Genomic DNA, 15,859 nt, shown 5'->3' on the forward strand with positions numbered 1-15,859 from the left:
CAGTGCTGTGGAATCCCTGGGAGCTGCATCTTGGCAAAGCAGAGAAGGCTGAATGAAGACTGTGGCTATTGGAAATTCCATAACCTATTGAAAATAACTGCACCATAACCTTATTGAAAGGATAAAAAGTATGTCACATCTGTTTGGCAAATGTTAATCTCCATAGACATAGAGACCATCTTTTGAAAACCACTAGTCAAGAAAAGAATGATCTTGTTAGAAGTCAACTCTCTGAACAAGTGTTATTCACAAGCATTAATATAATAGCACACAGGTGACTTAGTTGTTAAACTGATGAACCATGTCTTTAAACTGCCAAGGATGAAGACATGCCACTACAAAAATATATTGGGTTAGCAGAGGGCGGTTGCTTCTTTGAAGTTGCCCATCTACTCTCCCTTAAAAACCTCTTGTTTAAAACATGCACTCAAGAGACAAAACAAAGTAGTCTTCTTCGAAAAATAACATCAAGTTTATTAACAAACTTCTTGTATATATTTGGCATACTAATCCATAGTCCAATGTCTTTAAGCATATAGATATAGATGGGTCAATCACCCTACCTTACCCTCTAAAAACCCGTTCAGATTCTTTTTACTGCTGCTCAAACCCAGTGTTTTAAATATATAATCTATTTGGCCCCGCCCTTAGTGTTGGATTCTTGTGTTTTAAAATGTCTTATTTTTGCTGATATGTTATTTATAATGGCTTTGTATTGTATTTTTTTTTTGTTGCTTTGAATGCAATATTCCTGCTTCTTGGCAGGGGGTTGGACTGGATGGCCCATGAGGTCTCTTCCAACTCTATGATTCTGATTCTATGATTCGAACTGCTAGGTTGGCAGAAGCTGGGGCTGATAGCAGAAGCTCACGCGGCTCCCTGGATTTGAACCTGCAACATTTTGGTCAACAAGCTCAGCAGCTCAATGGTTTAACCCACTGTGCCACGGGGGTTCCCTTGATATTCTGGGATATACGACTGTATGGAAGGGTCTTCAAATAACCTAGTTCAAAGCAGACATTGTGAGATTTTCTGCCTTGATATTCTGGGATATGGGGCTGTGTGGAAGGGCCCTGAGGAAGGCAGTCCCTATGATTCAGCAGCATTGAGCCTTCTGAAAAGGAAGAAGGGGTTGCAGGAGGGGAAAGGATTCTCCTTCACTGAGGCAGGGAGGAGGGGAAACAGAGCCGGGTCCTCTGGGTTCAGGCTTCAAACTGGTTCCTGCTCCGCTTCGGCTCGGGCTGGGTCCCACACTTCCCTGTACATGTTGCAACTGGCCTCCCCGCCCCTGCCTTGCCCTGCCTTGCCCACAACGCCAGAGAGAAAGAGAGAGAGAAAGAGAAACACACAGAGAGAAAGAGAGCCGGGCAGGAAATACCTGCCAAGAGGGAGCCCTGTCTCAACTTGAAGCGGGGCTCATTCCTCTCTCTCTCCCTGGCTCTCTCTCACCCGAAACGCACAGCCTTGCTTCCCTGTTCCTGCGCCTTTTCCTGCGGAGACCCCCGGACCCCCAAGTAAGTGGCTCTGATGGAGGAGGAAAGGAGAAGCCCTTCTCTCAATGCTGTATAGAAGCATTAACTGCCTATCTCAGTGAGTCGTGGTGCCTCAATGAAATGCAGCCCTCAAGATTCCATAGCATGGAGCCAAGGCCAAGGGGTGGCCATCCAACTGTATTCATGCTGCAGTGTAGATGCGCCCAAAGTTGTGGCTTTGTTGGCTCTTTCATTCATTTGTTATCCTGAGAAGGCAGGCAGGCATCCAGAGAAAATGGGGGCAGCAAGAAAAGAACAGAGCCCTCAAGAATACATTCTGATTGGAAGGGTTTGGAAAGAAAAGGATTAAGGGGAGAGAAGAGCAGTTAAGGCTTCCTGCACCTATTATTATTATTATTATTATTATTATTATTATTATTATTATTATTATTATACACAGCTTGTCACAGTAGACAAGATCTATATGCTGGATTTCGTATCACAAAATCACAAGTTGAACACTCCCCAAGCGTCTAGGATTGTGTGATGTATTTCCGAATGATGCGCGTAGATCCAAGTAAAGTGGCCTTTTGCAGTTGACAGATTGTGATTTTGTCAATGTTTATTGTTTCCAAATGCCAGATGAGATCTTTTGGCACGGCACCCAGCGTGCCGATGACCACTGGGACTACCTGTACTGGTTTATGCCAGAGCCTTTGCATTTTGAGGTCTTGATAATAACGGCTGAGTTTTTCCTGTTGTTTTTCCTCAATGCAACTGTCACCCAGTATGGCGACATCAATAATCCAAACTTTTTTCTTTTCTATTATTATTATTATTATTATTATTATTATTATTATTATTATTATTAAATATATAACAAGATTCGTGCACAGCAAATAAAATCACTATGCTGGCTTTTCTATTTGATCACACATTGGTCACTTCCCAGGTGTCTAGGACTGTGTCATGTATTGGCGAATAATGTGTGCAGATCCAAGTAGGTTGGCCTTTTGCAGCCGAGAGATGGGAATTTTGTTTTTAAGTACAGGCCAAGGTTTTTAGGCACTGCACCTAGTATGCCAACCACTGAGACCACCTTGACTGGCTTGTGCCAGAGTCTTTGCAGTTCAATCTATAAATCGTCATACTGTGTCAGCTTTTCCAGTTGTTTCTCTTCAATCCTGCTGTCGCCTGGGATTGCAACATCGACGATCCATACTTTGTTTTTTAACACAATCGTGATATCAGGAGTATTGTGCTCCAAAATTGTGTCTGTCTGAATACGGAAGTCCTAGAGTAGTTTGACATATTCATATTCTATTACTTTTTCAGGCTTGTGATCCCACCAATTCTTTGGCGCATTATTATTATTATTATTATTATTATTATTATTATTATTGCCCACCTCTTCCCCAGATTGGAACTCAGAGTGGCTCACAACTAAAAATACATTGTTAAAAATCCACAAGCTATCTGCTTTTATATTCCATTGTGTAACACAGTTTTTGTTCCTGGGTTACTAATGTCATTTCCTAATTGGTTCCATCATGAAAACATGAGGAAAAAAATCATTCAACTGTAAAAACTTTGTTTTTGTGGGACATCCTACAGCCTATTTTTGCTATAGTTTCTCAATGGCAACCACAATAACCTGACGTTTCTGGAGTATAATAACAACAAGAAGACGACTTTATTACGGTCCATGAGCAGCACAGAGAGTAACAACTACTACCAGTACCACACAGTTAAAAGGGAAATAACACTTTCAAACCAGGAATAGATTTTTTTTCCAAATTTAGTTACATAGTCTTATTATTATAATATAATATATAATATTATCATCATCATCATAATTATTGTTATTATTGCCCACCTTGTCTCCAGATTGGAGCTTAGTGCTTATAAAAATACATTGTTAAAAATCCACAAGCTACCAAACCTGGTGGCTACTGCAATTATTATTATTATTATTATTATTATTATTATTATTATTATTTCTGGCCACTACTCTTATTCTTCTACTACCTCTTCTACTACTACTACTACTTTCTCTACTGGGATTCAGAATGATTTACAACAACTACAAAAATCATTGCTAAAATCCACAAGAAACCAAACCTGATAATGGTGGCTGTTGTTGTTGTTGTTACTTTACTTTCTTGGGCTGGGATTCAAATGGGTTAAGACACTTTAAAAAGTGATTGATAAAAATCCATAAGCTGGTCTCCCTGCTGGCCTTGCACACAACGTTGGTTGTTGTTGTTGTTGTTGTTGTTTTTCTTATTTTTTCCCACCTTTCCTCCAGGTTGGAACTCAGTGGTTTACAAACACACAAAAATTGTCCACAAGCAACAATCTAGCGGTGGTAGCAGCTGCTATTGTGATTATGTTGGTAGTGATAATTTTTATCCTGTTTTCCTTGAGAGCAGTTTGCAACAATTGAAAAGACATCGTTCAAAATTCACAAACTACCAAATTTGGTGCTACTGCTGTGATGATGATTTTCTATTCTGTTTTCTCCTGGGCTGGGATTCAAAATGTCTTACTATTACAAAGATAATCTATCAATTTGGTGATGGCAGCAGAGCCAGATTAAGACCTTTGGTGGAGGCCTTTCACATTCACGAGATTGTGCTGCGCCCCCCCCCCCCAACCATATATCACAAATTCAAAATAAAATTTAAGATAAACATTTCATTTTTTGAAATGAAACAAAATGGAAACTAGGATGGAAAACAATGTTTCTGGAACATGGCCACACAGCCTGGAAAACTCACAACAACTCAATGTTTATTTTTGTATACTTCCACTCTGTTTGGTTTGGAAAGTTTTCTCCCACTTTCTATAACTGCAAAGCCTTTTATTGTGGGGGATTCTTTTTGTGGAACCTGGTTAGATGCACCATTTAAAGTTTTGTAATATATGACTGCTGGTAAATCCTGTAATGGAAATTTTCTGTGGTGCCCCCTTTTCCCTTGATGCTTTAAGAACAATCTTATTTTGCTCATTGGTTAATCCATCCCTGGGGGCTGCTGTTATCATGATTGTATTTTCGACCCAGTTTTCCTTCACATTGGGATTCATACCAGTTTATAACTATTTAAAAGTCATAGTTAAGTATCTGCAAATTGACAAAGGTGAAATATCATTGTGTGTGTATGTGAGTTGACTTATGATGACTCCATGCATTTAATTGGGTTTTCTTAGGCAAGGAAAACTCAGAGGTGGTTTTGCCAGTTCTTTCTTATGAAATATAGCGGTGTCCCATCTAAGTATGATTCAGGACTGATGCTGGTGTGAGAGAATTGGCAATCTGCAAAGACGTTGCCCAGGGGATGCCTGGATGTTTTATCTTCCTGTGGGAGGCTTCTCTCATGTCCCCATGTTAGAAGCTGGAGCTGACAAACAGGAGCTCACCCCACTCCCTGGATTCAAACTGCCAACCTTTTGGTACAAGGGTTTAACCCAGTGTTTCTCAACCTTCCTAATGCCGTGACCCCTTAATACAGTTCCTCATGTTGTGGTGACCCCAGCCATAAAATTATTTTCCTTGCTACTTCATAACTGTAATGTTGCAACTGTTATGATTGTAAATATCCGATATGCAGGGTGTATTTTCATTCACTGGGCCAAACTTGGCACAAATACCTGATACACCCAACTGGTGGGGTTGGGGAGGGGATTGATGTTGTCATTTGGGAGTTGTAGTTACTGTAGTTACTATAATCAAAGAGCATTCTGAACTCCACCATTGATGGAATTGAACCAAACTTGGCACACAGAACTCCCATGACCAACATAAAATACTGGAAGGGTCTGGTGGGCATTGACTTTGAGTTTTGGAGTTGTAGTTCACCTACATCCAGAGAGCACTCTGGACTCAAACAATGATGGATCTGGACCAAACTTGGCACCAATACTCAATATGACCAAATGTGAACACTGGTGGAGTTTGGGGAAAATAGTCCTTGACATTTGGGAGTTGTAGTTTCCTGGGATGTATAGTTCTCCTACAATCAAAGAGCATTTTAAACCCCACCAACATTAGAATTGGGCCAAACTTCCCACACAAAACTCCCCTGAACAACAGAAAATACTGTGTTTTCTTATGGTCTTTGGCGACCCCTTTGACACCCCTTCACGGCCCCCTCAGGGGTCCCGACTCCAGTGAGAAACACTGATTTAACCCATTGTGCCACTGGGGGCACCTTTAAACCTATGTATATGTATACCTTCAAATTGTCTGTCAGTTTATAGTGGGCCCATGAATCTCACAGGTTTTTTTAAGGCATGGAATACTCCAGGGTTGTTTATCCACAATATAGCCTGAGGCACTTGGTATTCAGTGGTGGTCTTCTATTCAAGTACTAACAATAAGAGTCAACCCTACTTAGTTTCCAAGATCACATAATTTATTATTATTATTATTATTATTATTATTGGGTTGTTGTAGGTTTTTCGGGCTATATGGCCATGTTCTAGAAGCATTCTCTCCTGATGTTTCGCGTACATCTATAGCAAGCATCCTCAGAGGTTGTGTGGTGACCTCACAACCTCTGAGGATGCTTGCCATAGATGCAGGTGAAACGTCAGAAGAGAATGCTTCTAGAACATGGCCATATAGCCCGAAAACCCTACAACAACCCAGTGATCCCAGTCATGAAAGTCTTTGACAATACATATTATTATTACGTTTATTTATACCCTGCTTTTTCTCTCCACCAGGAGACTCAAAGCAGATGGGATCAGATGTCTTTACCATATTTACAGAAAATAGAAACAACTATTCATTCCCCTGTTCTCACAAAAATTGGGTATTGAGGCCTCGCTAAGCACGGAACTGTGTTTTAATTATTATCAAAAAGTACAAATAAAAGGCACCCAGTTCTATCTTACAGTAGAATACATTGAAGGTAGGGATAGAGGAAGAGAAGTAGCATCCAGCAATATAACCCAGAATATCAAAGCAGAAAATCCCACAATAGCTGTTTTGAACTGGGTTATCTGAGTCTACACTGCCATAAATTTCAGTTCAAAGCAGATATTGTGGGATTTCATTCAGCTGTGTGGAAAGGGCCACAGTATATGGTTTTAATGGGACCAAGTGAGAAAACAAGGCATTTTCAAGCCCAAATTAGACAGGAGAAAAGGTTTCCACACAACAGGGAAAGGCTGTGGGGCATCATGGCAGAAATATTCAGCCAGCTCTGGCAATTTCCCTCCTGGCCACCCAAGTTGAAAGGCAACTAACACAGGGAGTTCTTGAGACACCACCAGTGCAAAGCCTTCCTTCGTTTACTATGGAGGAGAAGGAAATTGCCAATAACAGGATCGTAGGGCCCTTCCACACAGCCCTATATCCCAGAATAGTAAAGGTAAAAGTTTTCCCCTGACATTAAGTCCAGTCGTGTCCGACTCTGGGGGATGGGTGCTCATCTCCACTTCTAAGCCGAAGAACCAGCGTTGTCCATAGACACCTCCATGGTCATGTGGCTGGCATGACTTCATGGAGCACTGTTACCTTCCTGCAGAGGCAGTACCTATTGATCTACTCATATTTGCATGTTTTTGAACTGCTAGGTTGGCAGAAGCTGGGCTAACTGCAGGAGCTCATCCCGCTCCCTGGATTCAAACCTGCGACCTTTCAATAAGCAAGTTCAGCAGCTCAGTGGTTTAACCCACTGTGCCATTGGGGGCTCCCATATACCAAGGCAGGAACTCCCACAATATCTGCTTTGAGCTGGGTTATCTGAGTCCACACTGCCATATATTCCAGTTCAAATAGATAATTTGGGATTTCCTGCCTTGATATTCGGGGATATAGGTCGGTGTGGAAGGGTCCTCAGGCTCCTTTAGATGAAACAGAAACTGGTTTGTGTCAAGATCAGTATGGAAGGCAAATGTTGGTCACAGGTATATGTGTCCAGGCTGTAATCCTATGCATACATACAAATTGACGTTTCTTGTTTTGTTCAAGGCATTTCAGTTACTCATTTGGCATTTGGTTTGAAAGAGAATGAGAACTTCCTGTATGCGTACCTGGGAGTAGGTCCATTGCAACACAGGGCTGCACTCATGAGGGTAAAAGGGTTTGCATTCCTTATCTCCTTGTAGTCATCTGGATCTGACTAAGAAGAAAAACAGCAGGAGGGTTTTTTTTTTCTTTTTTTGTGTCAGGAGTGACTTGAGAAACTGCAAGCCACTTCTGGTACGAGAGAATTGGCCGTGTGCAAGGACGGATGTTTTGATATTTTACCATCCTTGTGGGAGGCTTCTCTCATGTCCCTGCATGGGGAGCTGGAGCTGACAGAGGGAGCTCACCCGTGCTCTCCCCAGATTTGAATGTGTGATCTGTTGGTCTTCAGTCCTGCCGGAACAAGGGTTTATAACCCATTGCCCATTGGGGGCTCAATGTGCCACTAGGGGCTCAAGCTGGAGGATAAAGTGGTTTAGGATGGCTTGCCTTTAGGTTCCTTTTGCTTTGCAAAAATGCACGCATCAACCAATTCCCATTTTCAGTGTGAATGGAAGGAAGGAAGGAAGGAAGCTCAGGTCTTATTAAGGGGTCTAAATGCTCTAAAAAGGCAGCAATTCCTCTTTGGAAGCTGAGTAAGATCGGCCCTGTTTTGCACTTCAATGGGAGACCATTAAGAAATACTACGTTTTGTGGTTATATGTCAGAAATGAGCTGTGAACCACCTCTGAAGCACCTTCCACACTGCCCTATTTCCCAGGATCTGATCCCAGATTATCTTATTTGTACTATATGAGTCTCCAATACCATATAATCTGGGATAAGAATATAATCTGGGATCAGATCCAGTGTAGAAGAGGCCTGAGTATTCATTGCATCAGAAACCCTAAGCAATTCAAAGAGTTGCCATACATTGAAAGGCGACATGAAATCACTCACACATGAATATATTACAGGCAGCTTGCCTTAAACATTTGGTTAATAATTTTAAAGATAGGTCAACAGGTTAAGATTTTCATTATTACCAGTAATGAAAAATGGAAAGGTGGTTGATGAGAAAGGCAAGGCCTTGAAGTGTGCATTGACATTCATAGCAGTTGCTGGATGGAATGTCTTTTATGGACTTTGTAAATTACTTTTAAGTGAGATGTTTATGTTATGGAAGGCTTAATGGAGCCAAGCTAGGCAAATCTTCTTATCTCTTTGAAATGAGTACAGAACAGCCAGATATTAGTGAAGACTCCACCTAGATATGACAAAGTTCAGTGCCTTCCAGGTCTAGTCGACTTGACCTTAATTTCACACTTTATGATTTAAGAAACAATCTCTCTCTGGTTGATTAAAGGGGATGGAGGAGGAGATGGGAAAGGTCCCAAAATGTAACCTGTGGTACATTGAAAATATGGGCATCATGTGGATGACAACTGTATCTAGCTTCAGGATTCAGTTAGCTTAATTTATTTCATATACAGTAAGTTGAATATGTGTTTAAAGGATTTTATATGTCTCAGTATTGATTTATCGAGTAGATTATCAACAAGAAAATATAGAATAATAGAATCATTGAGTTGGAAGAGACCACACTGGCCATCCATTCCAACTCCCTGCCATGCAGGAGAAGCACAATCAAAGCACTCCCTGACAGATGACCATCCAGCCTCTGTTTAAAAGCCTCCAAGGAAGGAACTTCCACCACACTCTGAAGCAGAGAATTCCACTGTTGAACAGCACTTACGTTTAGGAAGTTCTTCCTAACATTCAGGTGGAATTTCCTTTCCTGGAATTTGAACTCATTGCTCTGATTCCTAGTCTCCAGAGCAGCATAATCTTATTCCATTATAGGAGACCTAGTTTTCAAATACCCGTGGGTAGATCCAGCATGGTGTAGTGGTTTGAACATTGGATTATGACTCTGGAAACCCAGGTTCAAATTCCCACTGAGCCATGGAAACTCACTTGGTGACCTTAGGCAAGTCAGCTACTTTGCCTCCTTCAGCCTCAGACAGAGACAAAGGGCGAACACACCTCTGAACAAGAAAGCCCTATGATAGGGTTGCCATAAGTCAACAATGCTTTGAAGGGGCACAACAATAACAACAACAACAACAACAACAACAACACATATTTTGCTGAATACTGGTATGTTTAAGACAACAGCTTTAGTCCATTCATATGAACTCAGAACACATTCTCCATTATTGGTAGGTTGCTTTTCAGGATTTTTTAAAATGTCAGTAGCGACTTGAGAAACTGCAAGTTGCTTCTGGTGTGAGAGAATTGGCCATCTGCAAGGATGTTGCCCAGCGGATGCCTGGATGTTTTACCATCTTGTGGGAGGCTTCTCTCATAGCCCCACATGAGAAGCTGGAGCTGACACATGGAAGCTCACCCCACTCCCTGGATTTGAACCATTGACCTTTTGGTCAGCAGTCCTGCTGACACAAAGGTTTAACCCATTCCGCGACCGGGGGATGAAGCCTTATTATCAGTAAATGGGTAACCGAAATGCTCTGGATATAGCACGTTTACTTTTGCACTTCCAGAAGTATCCTTGTAGAGCAAGACATTGATACTCTGACAACATTAATGACAAAAAGATTTCTACTTGTTGAATTGCAATGCCTCTCAGGACTGCTGTGAGTTGTAGGACTGCTGTGAATTGTAAGGTGCTTCTATGCTGTAGATTTAATTCAGTTTGACACCACTTTAGCTGTCCATGGCTCTGCGCTACAGAATCTTGGAAGTTGTTACTTTACAAGGTCTTTAGCATACTTCAGCCTACTTTCCCAAAGAGTATGAGTGCTTCACCAAACTGCAGCTCCTAGGATTCCATGGCATTGGGCCATTACAGTTAAAGCTTTGAAGTGTCTAAAAGATAAGGGGCATGAGCCTAGCCAAGGAAAGCAGTAATTCATCCCCCATGGATTCCTTCTTCCTTGCCTTAGTTGTATTCTTCTTCTTGTGGTAGATTCCTTTTGGTTTAAGCTTCAAGTGAGATAGTAAGATAATGTATAGAATGGGAGCCTTACTGCACAATTGTCTTCAAGTTTACCCAGAGCTCTAACTTTTGTTTTCAATAGACTTAAGTTTATTCTACTTGTGGATGGTGGCTTATGCCCTAAAAAAACATTAACTGTCTATGTTCTGAAACTAGAACAATTAATTGCTGTCAGTACAGTTTTAGAAAATTAAAAAAGAAAAGAAAATACTGTTCATCAACATAGTCAAAACAGTTTTGAAAGGAGAAAAAGTAACTTCATACATTGCAAACACAGTTTCCACCCCACTTTGCTTTTCTGAAGAAATTGGTAAAAAAGTAAGGAAGGAAACAGAACTTTTAGTTGCGGTTGATTTAACTGGTGTTCTGTAATAATGATAGAATATAGATTTTTTTTCTTGGTGCCTTGGTTTTTCAGTCTATTCCAGGGATTATTTGGGGTGCTGATTCAGAAAATTGCACTGGATATTACATGAAAATATCCTAGTACTAGGACAGATTGGATTTAGCAGTAGGATTCTAAAAAAGATTAACATTTGAATTCTGCTGCTATCTGTCCTAGTACTAGGATATTCTGATGACAGGTTTAGACACCTCTGAGGTTTTTTGCTTTATTTGCACTGGGACAAAAAGGTAATTGTGGCCATACAGGTGTTTATCTCTCAGGTACAGTTTGGTGTATCACTGCCAAGAAATTCAGTTGCTATGGGAGAAACTTCCCACTTCCCACTAAGATGCACTGATTTTGGCTTTGTTTTTAAGAGTAGTCCTAGTAATTTTATAATGGGATGTATTCAAGCTTAGTCATGCTTTGAAGGAGAGCAGCAGAATAAATTGAGGATTAGATTACTCGCAACTAACATGTCGTATTGAGTTTGGTGGGGAGGTGTCTGCTCTTGCATGACTAAGTCTGGATCTAGTCCAGTTTAGTGTGAGATCACCCTTTCATATAATCGTGGAGTTGGAAAAGATGACAATGTCCATCCAACCCAACTTCTTGCCATGTAGGAAAATATATTCAAAACACTCCCGACAGATGGCCATCCTTTCTTCTATGTAAAAACTACCAGAGAAAGAGACTCTACCACACTCCCAGGCAGTATATCTGATTGGCAAACAACTTTTGCCATCAGGAAGTTCTTCCTAAATTCTTTAAACAGCTTGAAGTATCATTCATTGTTATTTCTTATAATTTTCTGTATCTAAATGTGCATATTCATCTCCTCCATGTGAGTTCAATGACCATATCCTTCCATATTCCACAGTTCTACTCAGCTGGGCAAAAAGGAATGTTTTGTGTTCCAGTGTTAGGGTTGCCAGAGCAAAAATTGGATGAGAACATTTCAGAAAGTGACATTTGTCATGCAACAAGCCATATCTGCTTGGATTCCCTCTCCTACATAACCATTACAAGTAGAGGCATCCTCTACATTTTTTACTCTGGCAACTTTAGGATCAAGTGACGTGTTCATATTATCCCATTTTGCAACTCCTGCAAAGTTTCTACAGGACTTTCTGGAAATGTGCTTATTTAAGCAACAACTACTTTCTGATATATTTGGCCCCATAATCCAAAGATAATGTGAGTACATATTTATGTCATAATAAATGCGGTAAAGGAACAACGAGCTGAAAGTCTCTTTTATTAAAAAGAAGAACCACAAGGAGAAATAGAAGAAATCGTAAATCCATAAACCTATGCCTCCTGGCCGTTTTACAATAAACAAACAGTCAAAGGAGAAGATAAACTTATATTTCTACCTAACGTACTATTTCTTGCACGAACAAGCAGCCAGGATAATTGACTGGGACTGACAGAGCTCCTTTGCCAAACTCCCAGGCTTCACACCCACGGTTTGAAACTCAGTATATTCATGAAGGGTGGGGAAGCATGAAGAGCAAATTGAACTACATTGATGGCTGCACGGTACAAAGCAAGGTAGGGTAATACAATAAAGGGCAGTGCTAGAAACGAAATTCTATAGAACATCTCAATCTGTCAGTGCAATGAACCATAAAGACAAAAAGGTGAAAAGCCACAAAACTTTCAAAGTGACCCAGTACCAACTGGCTCGACGTAAGTCTTGACTTGCTCTAAGGACCATTATTAGTCATTTTAGTAGTCCATGGCATCCATAGAACTCTTCTCCAGCACATTTCAAGTGAACTTATTTGTTTTCAGTCTCTGTTTTTGCTATTCTATTTTTCTTCACTTCACTATTCAATGATTACCATATGCAGAAACTGAAAATACTAGTATGGACAATTTGAAGTGTAACATTCCATGATAGATCTTTACACTTGAGAAGAATATATATTATCTAGATTCTTCACAGCTGCTCTTCCAAGTTCTCGTCCTCTGATTTCTTGACTACAACATTCCACTTTCCACTGAGTCGAGGAATAGAAAGTCTTTGGCTATTTTTATGCCTTCACTATCTATTTTAAAGTTATGCACATCATCAGTTGCCATTCTCTTGTTCTTTTTGTATTTAGTTGCAATCCTGATTTTGAACTTTCTTCCTTGAGTTTTCTTAATAATTGTTCAAACTTTGGCCTGTTTTCTACTTCTAGCATGGTGTTATCTGGCTGTCTTAAATTGTTGATGTTCCATCATCCAAATTTCATACCTCATTCCTTTGAGTCTAATTTAGTTTTCTCTGTTCAGTGTATAAATTAAACATATAAAGTGAGCTACAACCTTTCCCAACCCTCTTGTCAGTTAAAAAGCTTCCTTTCCCTTTCCCTATCAGTTTTGCATTAATGTTTTTCTTCCAGAAAGAACTTCTGTCCTAATATAGCAGACCCTTATTTTATGTATAGATTATACACCAAGGCAGTCAAATGTTGTGGCATCCATTGAGTTAAGTAAATCCTTAGTTTTCCATGAACTACCAAAAAAAAAATGAAAGCTTTGGTGCAATCAATACAGCACAGATGGATTTTCTTCAGAATTTTTTTGATGGGCTCTCTTTTGCAACGTATGTTTGCAATGTGGTCTTTAGTGCTTCTTCCTTTTTCTGAAAGCAGCTTAAAGTTCTAGCAGTCCTCATTCCAGATAAGGTAGATATTATTGTTGTAAAACTTCAGTCATTATTTTCCTGGCCTGGGAGATTAATGCAATGATCTAGTGCCCTTCCACACAGCCATATAACCCAGAATATCAAGGCAGATAATCCACAATATCTGCTTTGAAATAGATTATCTGAGTCCACACTGCCATCTAATCCAGGTTAGGGTTAGGGTATTAGGAGTAGGGGGTTGGGGTTGGTGTTGGTGTGGGGTTGGTTAGGGTTAGGGATAGCATTAGAGAAGGAACATTTAGGTCTCATGTTTTTAATCTATATGATTAAGTTATGTTTCAAAATTTAGGGAAATAAGGAACTGGAAAAAAGGACCAACTTTAGGCTGGTTCAAAAATCTAGTCAGTTTGTCAGAGTATGAGGTAAGCTTTACATGCTAGCCACTGTACATTTGAAATTAAATTGAGGATGTCCGCCCCATTGTCTGGAAAGATGTGACAAATTTACTTTAAAATGTTTAAGTAATATTAAATTCAATGTAATATATTAAGGTGAATTCCAGTGTAGCTGAAGGGCTGAAAATCAAATAAAGTGGAACTGTAATTTTCTTTTCATATTGGCATTTTGAAGCCAATACTAATGAATGCTTTAGAAATAACTGTGACCGACTCTGGGTAATTCAAATTGGTTTGATTTTGTTCAGTTCCTACTTTATGTTCCTCATATAAATAATCATCATCTTTACTGAAATTATTGAATTTAGTTTGCCTGAAAAACCACTTTCATATTGGATGTGTAATTATTTTTCCCAGATATCAGCTTTCACCAGATGTTTATGTTTGCTGTCTTAGTTGCACATATAAGTAGCACACAATGGAGTTAATAGGCTGTCTTTTTTATTCTGTATTAATATTCATATCACAAATATGCCAGATAACAAAATAACAAGATGGGAATTTTTACATTGCTTCTAAAGATATCCCAGAAGTCAGTTTATGCAGGAGTCTGTGTAATCTTCCTCCTGCACTTGGGCTAGGATTATAGTGTCAGGAACCAAGCTAGAGAAAATATCAAGGATCCCCTTGATTTCATTTGATTTGTATCTTTCTTTTGAATTTGAAGTTGTTTCTGTGGAACCATAAAACTAACTAAAATACACACCTTAAATTTTAAATCATGGCTCATACAGGATAGAAAATCATGCAGACCTTCATGTATTGGTTTGCAACTCTCGGCTGTCCCTGTCATCAAATTGGAGATCAACGTTGGGAGTTACAGTACAAAAATATTTATTTATTTATTTATTATTATTATTTTTCATTTTAAATTTTTTATTATACATTTATCAAACAACATGTATAAGCATACATTCTTCCCTCTTTTTACAACATCTTAGATAGAAGAATTTGTCATATTATATACAATCTAACAGTAAAAATAATCAAATACATCTTTAAGCATATTTCTTATCATTCCGTTACAACTTATACTATGTATATCTCTACCACACAAAAATAGTACAAAAATATTTAGGCGGACGTGTGATTCTCACACGTTTTGTGTCATTTTGTATCTGAGACTATGAGAAATCATAGTCTTTACAGTTCCTGTATTCAAGGAGCTAGTGGCATATATGGTGATTATTCCATATATGATAATAACTATCCAAACAGGTAGCTTAAGTTGAGAATCTGTGATGACCTCAAGATCACAGACTAAGATTTGTGGCAGAACAAAGATTCAAATGTAGATTTATCTAGTTCTATGCTCTAACCACTATATACCACGCTATCTTTAACCACTGAATCACCACATTGGTAAGATATTTTAAGTAAAAGAATAACTATTATTTCTTTCAAGGCTGTCATTACTAAAGTAGAAGATAGCAGTTGCACTTCTCTTTTTCCTGACTTCAAAGCACATATAATAGGGATAATGAATGATGATAATAATCTCTAGCTTTTCCTCCTCCTCCTCCTCCTCTTCAGGAGTGGAATGTGCTATTTCTATATCATATATTTCACATATATGCCACCTTTCTCCCAGAATGGGACCCAAGACAAGTCTCAGACAGTGTCAACTACAAAACCCCTACAAGTTTTTTTTTAAAAAAAATTAAATCACCACATAAAACAGTATAAAATCATTTAAAACATGTTGTTGTTGTTTATTCGCTCAGTCGCTTCCAACTCTTTGTGACCTCATGGACCAGCCCACACCAGAGCTTCTTGTTGGCCGTCACCACCCCCAGTTCCTTCAAAGTCAAAAAAGTCACTTCAAGGATGCTATCCATCCATCTTGCCCTTGGTCGGCCCCTCTTCCTTTTTCCTTCCATTTCCCCCAGCACAATTGTCTTTTCTAAACTTTCCTGTCTTCTCATGATGTGGCC

At 39.4% G+C, this 15,859-nt stretch overlaps 1 protein-coding gene across 1 annotated transcript in view; it reads left to right on the forward strand.

Moving 5' to 3' along the window:
• The first annotated feature begins 1,218 nt into the window (after positions 1 to 1,218).
• FAM83B (family with sequence similarity 83 member B) overlaps positions 1,219 to 15,859 on the forward strand; it is a 63,558-nt gene continuing 48,917 nt past the window's right edge. Inside the window, exon 1 of the mRNA XM_060788133.2 lies at positions 1,219 to 1,514. The gene's annotated coding sequence lies outside the window, so the exon portion shown is untranslated. The remainder of the gene's footprint in view (positions 1,515 to 15,859) is intronic.

Source organism: Anolis sagrei, chromosome 1, assembly GCF_037176765.1.
Source record: "Anolis sagrei isolate rAnoSag1 chromosome 1, rAnoSag1.mat, whole genome shotgun sequence".
Classification (NCBI taxonomy): domain Eukaryota; kingdom Metazoa; phylum Chordata; class Lepidosauria; order Squamata; family Dactyloidae; genus Anolis; species Anolis sagrei.